The sequence below is a fragment of the Conger conger genome, chromosome 3, assembly GCF_963514075.1.
Source record: "Conger conger chromosome 3, fConCon1.1, whole genome shotgun sequence".
NCBI lineage: Eukaryota > Metazoa > Chordata > Actinopteri > Anguilliformes > Congridae > Conger > Conger conger.
The window spans coordinates 26,395,147-26,406,288 of record NC_083762.1 but is presented as its reverse complement, the minus strand read 5'-3'; the positions used below and the strand labels follow the sequence as shown (position 1 = coordinate 26,406,288).

The 11,142-nt window shown below is 39.4% G+C and overlaps 1 protein-coding gene across 2 annotated transcripts in view; it reads left to right on the top strand.

Annotated features, from left to right (window-relative positions):
* Positions 1 to 4,519: 4,519 nt before the first annotated feature.
* The window catches only part of ahnak (AHNAK nucleoprotein), a 50,743-nt gene continuing 44,120 nt past the window's right edge, over positions 4,520 to 11,142 (top strand). For both annotated transcript variants that reach the window (XM_061236808.1, XM_061236807.1), the window contains exon 1: positions 4,520 to 4,682. The gene's annotated coding sequence lies outside the window, so the exon portion shown is untranslated. The remainder of the gene's footprint in view (positions 4,683 to 11,142) is intronic.

The following is an 11,142-nucleotide window of genomic DNA, read 5'->3' as shown; positions in this document are numbered from 1 at the left end:
CAGGAGCCACACCTGCCTCAACAGGCCCTTGAGCTATAATGAAGAGACATTCACCTGGATTCAAAGGTGCAAGTTTAAATCCCAGTCAGGTTCATCTTTGGCAAACTTTAGAAAGAAACAAGGACACACTACTCAGTTTAGATAAGGAAGTAATTAACAAATCAAATTTTTAAGTTAAAACAGACATTCACATAGGGTTACAAAAAACCACAGAAACCTGTCAATTCACTACCACAGATACAGTACACATAAGCTTAAGCCTGCCACTGTGTTAATCACATTAACCAGTTGCCACACAGTGACATTTAACCTCAAGTCTCTTTTCAACATACCTGTACAAGTCATATTCTTCTGTCTTTTTCAACTAGATAACAAACTCTATCCTTATATGTGTCTCTAGTGTATAATAGGCTAAAAGAGGTTTTTCAGACATAACTTTCTCTACACCCACCAATACGGGTTAGAGGAAAGCCACTCTACTGCGATGGCTTTAATCCGACTGATGGACATCTTATCCAGAGAATAGTTATCTTAATAATAATGAACTTACTATTGGAATTTTTATAGATTTCACACCATAGATCAAAACTCCTATTGTATGATATTAAAGGTGTTGAGCTGCAGTGGCTCAGAAGTTACCTATTCAAGCGCTACGGAACAAGAACCCGTTACACCGCCTAGCTGTGCAAATATCCACGATATACCACAGGTTCGAGTTCCACAATGCTTTTATACAATGGTTACCACATTTATCTTCCAAAATTTCACAAAAGAAAAAGTCAAACTTTAAATGAATGTATTTTTAATGGAACTATGTTTTATGGTAAATGTATTCTTCCGCTGAACAGTAGTTTATTGGTTGCTAAGCGACAGGATTGCTAACGTTAGCTAGCAATAATATACCCCACTGAACTAGTTAAGCAATGTTAGCTAGCAATAATGTATCCCCGCTGCACTAGCTAAGCAAAAGTATTGCAAACGTTAGCTAGCAATAATGTATCCCCACTCCACTAGCGAAGCAATGGTACAAATGTTAGCTACTAGCAATAATATATCCCCACTGCACTAACATTACATAAGCAACACTATTGCAATAATGTATCCCCACTGCACTAACATTAGCTACCTAGTTTGCTAGTTTACGTTACACCTGACAACAATGACAGACAAGTCATCTGTCTTTGTTGTAGACGTTTATCTGGACACTGCCAGATAACTTGCAACTCATAGTGTCGGTATGAGTCATCATTTGCTTCGCCGGGGTTTGGTGGTCTTGCTGGTATTTTAATCCAAGGATGTTGCCATAGTTATATATTTTTTAGAGAAGGTCAAAGGACACAAATTACTCATTTTGTTTTACTTTGGTACTTTGGTACTAGCGGTGAAATGATGATAACGTTAGGTTAATTTGGGTTACAAAGTGATCTACAAATGCGGAGTAACAGTGATCTACAAGCGCTGAGTAATATTAAAAGATGTGTGAACATCTAGCCACGCTTATATCATCTTATATATTTAGCCGTGCTCCTATCATGGATATTAGCGTGGCTGGAACGCAAACTGACCAATAGAGACAATGGACCGGACCTATCCGTTGTATAAACAATCATAAACAGCTTATCTCTTGTAATGGTTCTGAATCTAACTATCAGAACCCAACATGTGCCACAAGGGTCAATCCTTGGTCCCCTGCTATTTCTGATAGATGTTACTCATTCATTTAATTTCGAAAAGCACGTTTTTACAATCTTTTCCTCTCAGACACAAACTATCATAACATAATCACCAAAACTGTCAGGGTCTGTGTTTTCACTGTTTAGTTTTTTCTATGTGTGTTAGGTTTCCGTGTCTTAGAACCCTCTGTGCACACCATAGTCACCCTGTCACCCCTCTGTTTGTTCAGTTAGTCCCCTGATTGTTATGTGTCTCGACCGTACTTTCTAGTGTTTATATCTGATTGATTTCTGTTATGACCCGTTTTGTCTCTGACTTCCACATTCTGCTTTACCCGTCTGTCTTGTTTTGAACCACAGTTTTTTTGATCTGTTTTGGCTTTTCGACTTCCATTTTCGGATACTTTTTTGTCTGCTTTGTCCATTTGTTATCAACCCATCGCCTGTAACCACGTCCCCATTATCCCCGCTGATTCTGTTTGCTGTTTGCATTTGTTTGACACTCCTTTACTTTGAAAGTACTTCTGCCAGTTGGATTTCTGCAACTGGGTTTGGTTGTTCTAAGTACCTGATAAAAACTAATTTGAAAGTTCACCTCTGGTTTCAAAGCAATATATTCTATGAACAGTGGAACTTTTACTTTACTCTTTGTTTATCAAAAGAGCTGCGTCGGCCTTCTAATCCCATACAAATTGAAAAGCCATGTCCAAAAAAGGACATGTCCGCCTAGGAATACAAATATAATAAAATAACTTTTGCTTGATTAATCAATTGGAGTGCGAGCCCCTGTGTGCTTTTCAAAGCAATATACTTTGCCTCAATGAAAAAAGGTAATACATGTTATTTCTACTCAAAAATAGACATGGAATAGACTTTAGTGAGGATTTCTATATGGCTGACCATATTTTAATTCCCCATGACAAGTTTTTTGATGAAGAATAAACACATGTCATATACTTCCAACAAAGTTACTAAAATATTGGTGTCCTTAGCAAAATAAGGAAAGTTTTATTAAATAAAACTTAGATTTTACTAAACCCTCATATATCTGTTATATACACCCTTACATACCTTCATATTGCAACATTGTATGTGCCAGTACCCACGATTCAAACCTCAAACATCTTTTCACCTTAGAAAAGTGATTTGCCAGGATAAATCTTTTTTGCTAGCTCTACCCCTTTGCTCCAGAACCTTGAAATCCCTCCTTACTAGCTTCCACAATCCTTATTTTGCCCAATAGCCAAATATATAGTTATCCTACAAGAATCTGACCTCCACACTTATTTTAGAATAACTCAAGGTCAACTCTCAATTCAGTGCCAAGGACCTTCCCTCTGGAATAATTTACCTAACCATCTCAAAAATGTTCACTGTAAAAAAAAAGATCTTGAAAATCACCTTGGAAAAAACAACTCATTGTCTACCTCTTAGTTTTCATTATATTGTTATGCTTGTCATTTCATTTCCTCCTTTCAAAAGAGTATTAATATGGGGGAGATTCCTGTAAAAGTCCTGATCTGTTTCTTACCTCTCATGCACATTTTTCTCTTTATCCTGTTTGTTTTGTCTTTTTAATTTAGTTTTTGATTGTGCAAGAAAAAGAGTCCAATATCATAAGTGGCACCCTAAATGAACTGTTGTTTGGGCAAATGAATATCAAGAACCTCACTTCAAAACAGTTTGAGATTAGTTTTGTCGCCTGCCTGCATGATAATGTCATTTTATTGAAGAAGGAAATAAAAATCTCCACCAGCACAGAAATAGGAATGAGACACCCAGCTGCAATCAGTGGAATAACATCTTTCTCCAGTTGTGTCGCAGTTTTAAAAAGTGGTGTCCCCTCACTCCTGTACTTATTTGCCTTAGAAGCATTCTCTCATTTTGTGCAGTCTCCACGTAAATGGGTTTCTTCTGTTGAATGGGACGAACTCTTCTCTCTCTTATATGTTGTTTGGCAGAATTAAACCTCCCTTGGCTTAAGTAGCAGTTCTGTGCCACTCCCTGTTCCACTCCACAAAGTTACCCTACATTTGCTTAATCCATCCTTTCTTCAACCACTGCACTGAACTAAACATGGGAGTGACTTGTGACTGTGAACACATTGAATAATATATCACTTCACTGTACCATTCCTGCATGCATCATATTCTGTTTCAGCAAAGTTGGGAATGATTGATCTTAATTGTAATTGGTAATACTCGTATAACAAAGTACATTTTTGTATCAAAAGTTTGTTTGGGTATAGGGTCTTCCGGATCTAGTGTTGGTAATGTTTTTTTGTTCTTTTTTTAACTTGAAATATCTCTGTTGAGCTAAAATCTAATTATTGAGAAACCAATGGGAGAAAGTATGGTTTTCTGAAATTGTAGTGGTGCTTCCTGTCGGTGATTTTATTTTCTAAACACTTGCCAAACTAGCATGAGTAGCTACAGTCGGATACATTTGCTTCCTAGCTTCTTAAATGAACGAAAGCGGTGAATATATTTTATATTTTCTTTTCCGTGAAAAGATGGGGCCAATATAGACCTACAAGCTTACAAACGATTTTATATTTTAAAGTTGGTTTGTCTGACTCTCCTGCAACACCCCGATGAATCACGGCACAGTGTGACTGTGTGCGTGTAGCCTATATGGCACTGGGTGGGCTGAATCGACCAGGCAGAGGACCACGCCCTATTTCACCGTATATTACCTCCCCCCTCCTCCCAATTCAAGAGCCCTACCCTGCTGCACGCCTAACTATTCTCCACAGCCCGGAGTATTAGCCACGCAGACACGAGAGGAGAGAAAAAAGAGAGACAGAGAGAGATAGGGAGGGAGGGAGGGAGATAATTAAAAAGAGATTAAAAAGAAACTTTTGAACGAAAAAGTAGAAAGCAAGAGAAACGTATTCTTAATTTTACGCATTGTTTTGCGTGGCAAGGCTCAACACCAGGAGGAGCACGAAGGGGCGAAAGATGCGCATGCAGATGTGCTGAAACTTTTGACTGCAAGGATTGCCTATAGGTAAATTTTAACTTTAAAATAACTGTTTTGTAACGTCTGGGTTGGAGGTCATGCGTAATAATACCTATCAGTATTTATTTACCAGTTGTGAAGTTGTCTCAAAATCACAAGGTTAATGTGTCAATATATATAGCTGTGTTATATGCGACTGATATGTACTGTATGTCGTTACACCGTCTACAGCAACATTGAACAATGTGTGAGTAACTTGAATGAGCTTGTTTTTACCTAAGTTCTATAACTTGGAAGACAAGGAAAAGTGGGTGTGTATCTGCCCAAGGGAGTTGCATTTTGATCTGCGTATTATTTTCCCATTTTAATAGCTACATCATAAAGGTTTTCCCCATTATCTGACTGACATTGTTTTTATTTTTAATTGTGATGTTTTCTTTTCACTTTTACACGTGCTTGTGAGGTGTAAAGTGAACATGAGAACTTTGTGATCGCTCACATAAAAGTTTTCCAAAGTTCAAGTGTAGGGAAAGTATTTTGAGTTGCTTGCTAGAAAATAACTTTATATCTGCAACATGTTAAACAATGATCTGGCTGTACTCTTCAGTAAAGTACGCACTTTGTAATGGTCATTTCATATCCGTCATTTCAAAATGTGCCGTTTGCTCTTATAGTGCAGATTTCCTTTAGATAACGTGTTAGTCTATCGCTACAGTTTAACTTATTTGCAGTGTAGTTTGGGCGTGGGTAATCCTGCACGTCTCACCCTCCCTCTGCACATAGAGGGTAACACACCCAACTTTCCCCAAACGACCAGCTAAAGCCCTTCCGCTACAGTAGCCTACCTATCTGCAGTTGCGCATTTGTGCTACACAATAGCTAACGCCCTGATTGCTAATGCTGTCGGTAGATACAAATGTATTGCTGAAGCCGCTGTATGTCTTTCCAGGTTTGGTATTTTGAAGTTTATTTCAACAAAAACAGTCTTTATATATAAACTAACGCATTTGTTTTACTCCACTTGACGCTTCTGAATTTCACGTCAGAGTTTTTCCTATGTCAACGACTCTTTAAGCAAAACTTAAGTCAACGCAGCCACTCCAAAAGGGTGGAGCGTGGGGAACTTTCTCTCCTCAAATTTGCCTCGATTTTCTTAACCTGGGATCTTCGCCAGGGTGTGGAGAGAGAAAGAGGAGGGGGATGGGGAGGGGAGAGGGTAATGGAATGTAGTGGTTTGGAAAGACTTACTAATTGAAACCAGGTTTTGAGGCGGAGTGGAGAAGCAAGTCTTTTTACGAAGGAAAAAAGAACGATGTGTTTTATCCGCATGTGGCACAGCAAAACTTAAAAAGTGCCAGCTGAAAACTATTTGATTAGTTACTGTTGCACCTTAGGTGGTTTCTAAACTGAGTAATGCTCAAAAATGATTGGTCCTGACCGATCTGGTCTTTATACATAATGTTCTATACGTGGACGTGGCACGCTGGATCACCGGCTTCATATACCAACTACCTAAAACTATACAAATAAAGAGCACATGAAGTAATTGTGCGATTATATATATATAATTAATAATTATAGTGTATAATTATAGTGTATAATACAAGCCCCCCCCCCCCCCCCCCCCCCCCCCCCCCTTACTCTGCCACACCCTATGCCTCCAATAAGTTTTCATGGTACTTGTTTTCAAGTTTAAAAAAAAGTATATTTATGATGAATTATACCTTGATATAGTGGAAACTGCTATCGAGGCACTCTTCCAAATTGCGGATTGTTGTCATGGTAAGATGATGGGAGTTGCCTCAGGGTTTTCAATCCTAAATCAATGCTCTTCTCTAGTAATCTTCAATAAGGCACATGAGCTCAATTGCTCCAGTTAAAAGCAAGATGGAAAAATTGGAGAACAGAACAGTGTTAGCAGTGCAAGTTAACAATGGACAAGGGAATCTTCTCATCAGTGGCATCATGTGACCTAAAATGATTCAATAATGAAATACTTGATATAACTTTGAGGGGAAATTTTCCAATAACTTGATTACGACTTGAATGTTGAGAGAAAATTACAATTGCCAGAAAGTTAACTAGAGTTCACTCATTATAGTAAAGCAAAGGGTTGAGGTTTTGTGACATGCCACCTACAGCTCTGGCACTGATGCCTGTGCCACTGTGGCTTGCTGTGCTGTGGGGAATGGGATACTTCACAGCTGGAATACATATCAATCAGAAGTGTGCTTGTGACGACCTAACATCATGTAACACTCTATATCCTCTTGATTTATCTTGGCTGTCATGCCATCCCTTTGTTATCTGGATAAGCCCCACAGTCCCCAGGAAGAGAATGGTGTGACTGTTCTGTAGATTAATTTGATTGGGTTTCCAGCAGCGGCCCCCCTGTCATGTAAGCTCTATGGTTTTTCCCTGCCTGCTCCCGATAAGGAGGGAGAAGGCTTGTGTGCGCCAGGCATGGAGGCTCTCAGTGCCAGTGTGAAACGGAAAGAGCCAGGGCTCTCACACACTTCCTCTCTCATTTCCTCACAGGCCTGTCAAGGGGAGGGAGCGGGGCCGTTGTGGGGTTAACTGAAGCCAATGCACAAAAAAAGGGGGGGTGGGGGGCGGTTGTGAGAAACACGACTGAACAAGAGATGAGTGACGCATTTGCCTTGTTGGGTGCTTGTTCTTTAGGAAACTATTGTTTTCTGACTTGCACAGGACATGAGTAATTCAATCTCTTGGCATTTAAAAAGAAAATTGAATTTTGCTAATGCAGTTTGGCTTTACTACTTATTCATTCAAATAGTGCCTCACATTAGTTCCTTAACATTCCTATTGTCGCTAATACTAATAACAGAGATACATTTCTCGAAATAGTACTTAAAAAGAACGAAAAATTCCTCAAAGGTACATAATTTGATACTACTTCAGTTGGATTGGGAGGACATTTGAACTGGAAAACACAACCTTGGCTGTACCTATTCAGTGCAAGCACCACAAAACACCAGCCTCTGTGCCCCCCCCCCCCCCCCCAAACACTTGAGTCATGCACAGGCAAGCATTAACTGGCTCACAAAATGTCTGTGCTTCATTAAATGATAGCTGCTGTATTATTTCATCTGCAGCCATGTGTGCTTTAATTACAGCTTCTGGAGCCCAGTTGCCTGTGAAACCGATAATTGAGTTAGTGGCATTATAGCTGGTGCTGTTGTGTGTTTATTCTCTGAAAAGGGAACAAACAGGTGAGCTTTTTGAATGCATACAGGATGCAACTGTTTTGCTTTTAGAGGTAATTGAAGTAACTCAGACATATTACAAATTGGGATTGGCTTCATTGTTGCTATACCAGTGATAAATTATGAATATTCACTGAATTTTTTGTAGAAATGATAAGCAACCAATTCAACACAACAGCTTATGAAGATGAGGAGCAATGGAAATTGCGAATGGTTTATCTGGGCTGAATACAGTAAATTGTGTTACTTGTTTTGCACTACCCTCTTCCCTTTTGCAGGAAACTGTAATGGGTGTGTATGGGGTTGTTTTCTGGACAGATTACACTGAGCTTGCAATAGCCATTGATGGTTTAAATGTTTTATTTCTAGAAAAATAGTTTTACAGTAGGGTAGAGTTTGAATGAGTACTTTCTCATTCTATTTGTGACCAGACATTTAGTTTTTGTTTTCATGGGAACTTTAACTGCATGGAGCAGACTCCCTTGTAGAGTAGGAAGACCACAGGAAGAGCAGCTGTTATGTGCTGCAGGGTTATAAATGAGAACGCATGGCTTTCCTTATCAACTATACTTTGAATTACATTTTTAAGGTTGGGTTTGTAGCCTGGGTTGTACCAAAAAATAAACTGAAAACATCACATTTATCATTACAGTTTTAGTCCAGATCTCACCTGGAGATGTAGTCTGATAAACATTATTTTTCTCACCAGATAGTCCGACTTGACAGACCGTTTAAGACATTTTCCAGACTTCAAGGATGATACAGCCTAATTAAAGCTTTTAAATTTGTGCTGCAAATGTAGTAAGATGGGTCATTTATCAAGGCCTTTTCTTGAAAAATTATTAGTCATGCTTGTTCCAGGGTGAAGAGGCCTATATCAGGCTTGCTTGGTGTGGTAATAAGAACTTACCATGCAGTGATGAATGTCGATGAGTGTGTCATTCAAGAGCTCCCATGTTTGAAATGGTTCCATTGCACCATATTCAGTATTTTCATATGCATGCGGTGTGTGGCCTGGAGAAAGATGGGCCATTCTGATTTCTATTTGCAAGTGTGCAAATTCTTTTGACAGTTTGCGTCCATATCGTGATGCCATGCTTGTACACAAAGCAGGTGTCAAATTTACGGTAGTCTGAAGTGTGTATTCAAAATAGTCCTTGCTGTGCTACAAGTCCTTGTGAATTGATTGTTAGAGATTGCCTAAGCTTTCTGAAGTTTTGACCTCTGTCAGCTCCACAAAACACTGATACATAGAAGACCTATGGAGACAATGTTTGTTGTTGGAACATGTGTCTGCCCTTTTAGGTGCATGCATTTTCTGTGTTGTTATTTGTATTGTGTATAAAGCGGTTGTGTGGGTGAGGTCAATGTGATCACCTGTGGTACTGGATACCTTAGAAAAGTGTAGACTAATTCATTGATTAGGGAAGGGACGAAAACACATTTACAACTTGTGTAGAAATTGTGTTCTTTTTCCTTTGTGCGTGCGACTTTATGGCAGTTACTGTGTTATCATGCCACTGCAGCAGTTAGTCTGGTGAATAGTTGCACAGTATACATTTGTTGTGGGTGAAATGGAGGCTGACAGTTCTGTGATGTGTGTCTGAGTGATGAGAATAGCGCACGGTTTCCTCTGAGTGCTCTGATCATTAGCAGTTCACATTCCTCTGGAGTGTGGATAGGGAACAGATTGGCAGGCACAACGTGTGTGCGCGTTGAGTGCATGTGTGCGTGCCTTTCTTTATAACTGTGTGTGCGAGTGCTTATGTGTCTGTTTGCATGCTTCAGGTTTTCCTCTAACCCCCAATGCTGTTCCTCCAAAGTAGGAAGCAGTTTGGCTTGGGCCTGCATTTGACTTGGGCTGATATATTGAAGTGTGTGTGTGTGTGTGTGTGTGTGTTTGTGTGTGAGAGAGAGAGAGTGAGAGACTGTGTCAAATGTCAGTGGCTATGGTTTCCAAAAGCATGACGGAGCATGTTTGGAGTGCCTTCACTGTCGAGTGGCAATAGATGTGCAGGTCTCTCTCTGTCTGTGCACAAACATGCACCAACTCAACTTTCTTGCCCCTACCTTGGCCCATAAGGTAAGCTATGGAAAAAATGTGAACAATAGTTCCAAAGAATTTCTTTAGTTCATATGGAATCTCCCCCTCAAAGCAGTCCAGCATCAACATAGACGTTAAATGGCCAAACTGGTTACTCTTCAATGAAAGGGTTTTTGCAAATGTGAATGGCTTGCTGACGCTAGGCTGCAGGTGCCGCTATTTCAATGCATCTGTAATTCTTGCATTTAATTTGTTAGCTGGTTTTTATTGCCTCCCAAAGTCCTTCAGACAATGGAACACCTTTTTGAGATGACTTTTGATAACACCCTTTCTTAATCTATACATTCATTACTATAATGACTGACTGGGCTCCTCTTGCTGCTTTAGGGCTGGAAAGAATAATTACAGGTTTTCACTCTCCTTCCCTTTGGCCCAGGGCATTTTCTATATCCCAATGATAAAATGAAGTACATTCAACTTCACATATGCAATATGCCATGTGTTAGTTTGTAACATCATACATGTTTTTTGTTGTTTTTTTCTTGACAGAATGGCATTCAGCATTCAGGAAAGCTTCTCGGGAATGAACACTTAAAATGCCAGGGGGAGCGGTATTTGAAATGTAAATTTAGAAAGGCATTTTGCATTGTAGAGGTTATTGTAGGATAGGGAATAATATCCATGCTGTCGAAAGCCTACAGTCATTTCTCACTAAACTTGCAAAGATTTTTCTTTGGCACCTAAACTGCCAATGTAGTAAAAGCTGCATAAATGTATTTAAATATTTGTACATTTATAATTCAATTTCTTTAAAAAACTGAAAAAAACGATATAATGTTTAGACAAACACAGGTCCGTGGACTGGTGGCAGTCCCTAGCGACATGGCCACCAGTCCCCAGCAATGACACTCATAATGAATGCATGATGTTGTTGACCATACACTGTGTGGTGGTCCCTGAGACTTTGAGAATTACCAATCCACAGGCTGAAAATATTTGAGAGCCACTGCATAATACTACATTAATAGATGAAACACATCAACAAGTCAACAATAGGTAAACAAACGAGCATTCAAGCAGTTACCAACCTCTTTTATTTGTACTACTGCTGCAATGCTTAGTGAGTAAAGATTAAACTGCTCATATCAGTGCAGTGCAATGTACTTGATTATAATCCTGTTCTGCATGAATGTGTGAATGATTTAAGTGGAGTTCCTCCTCGGCAAATTCAATATCT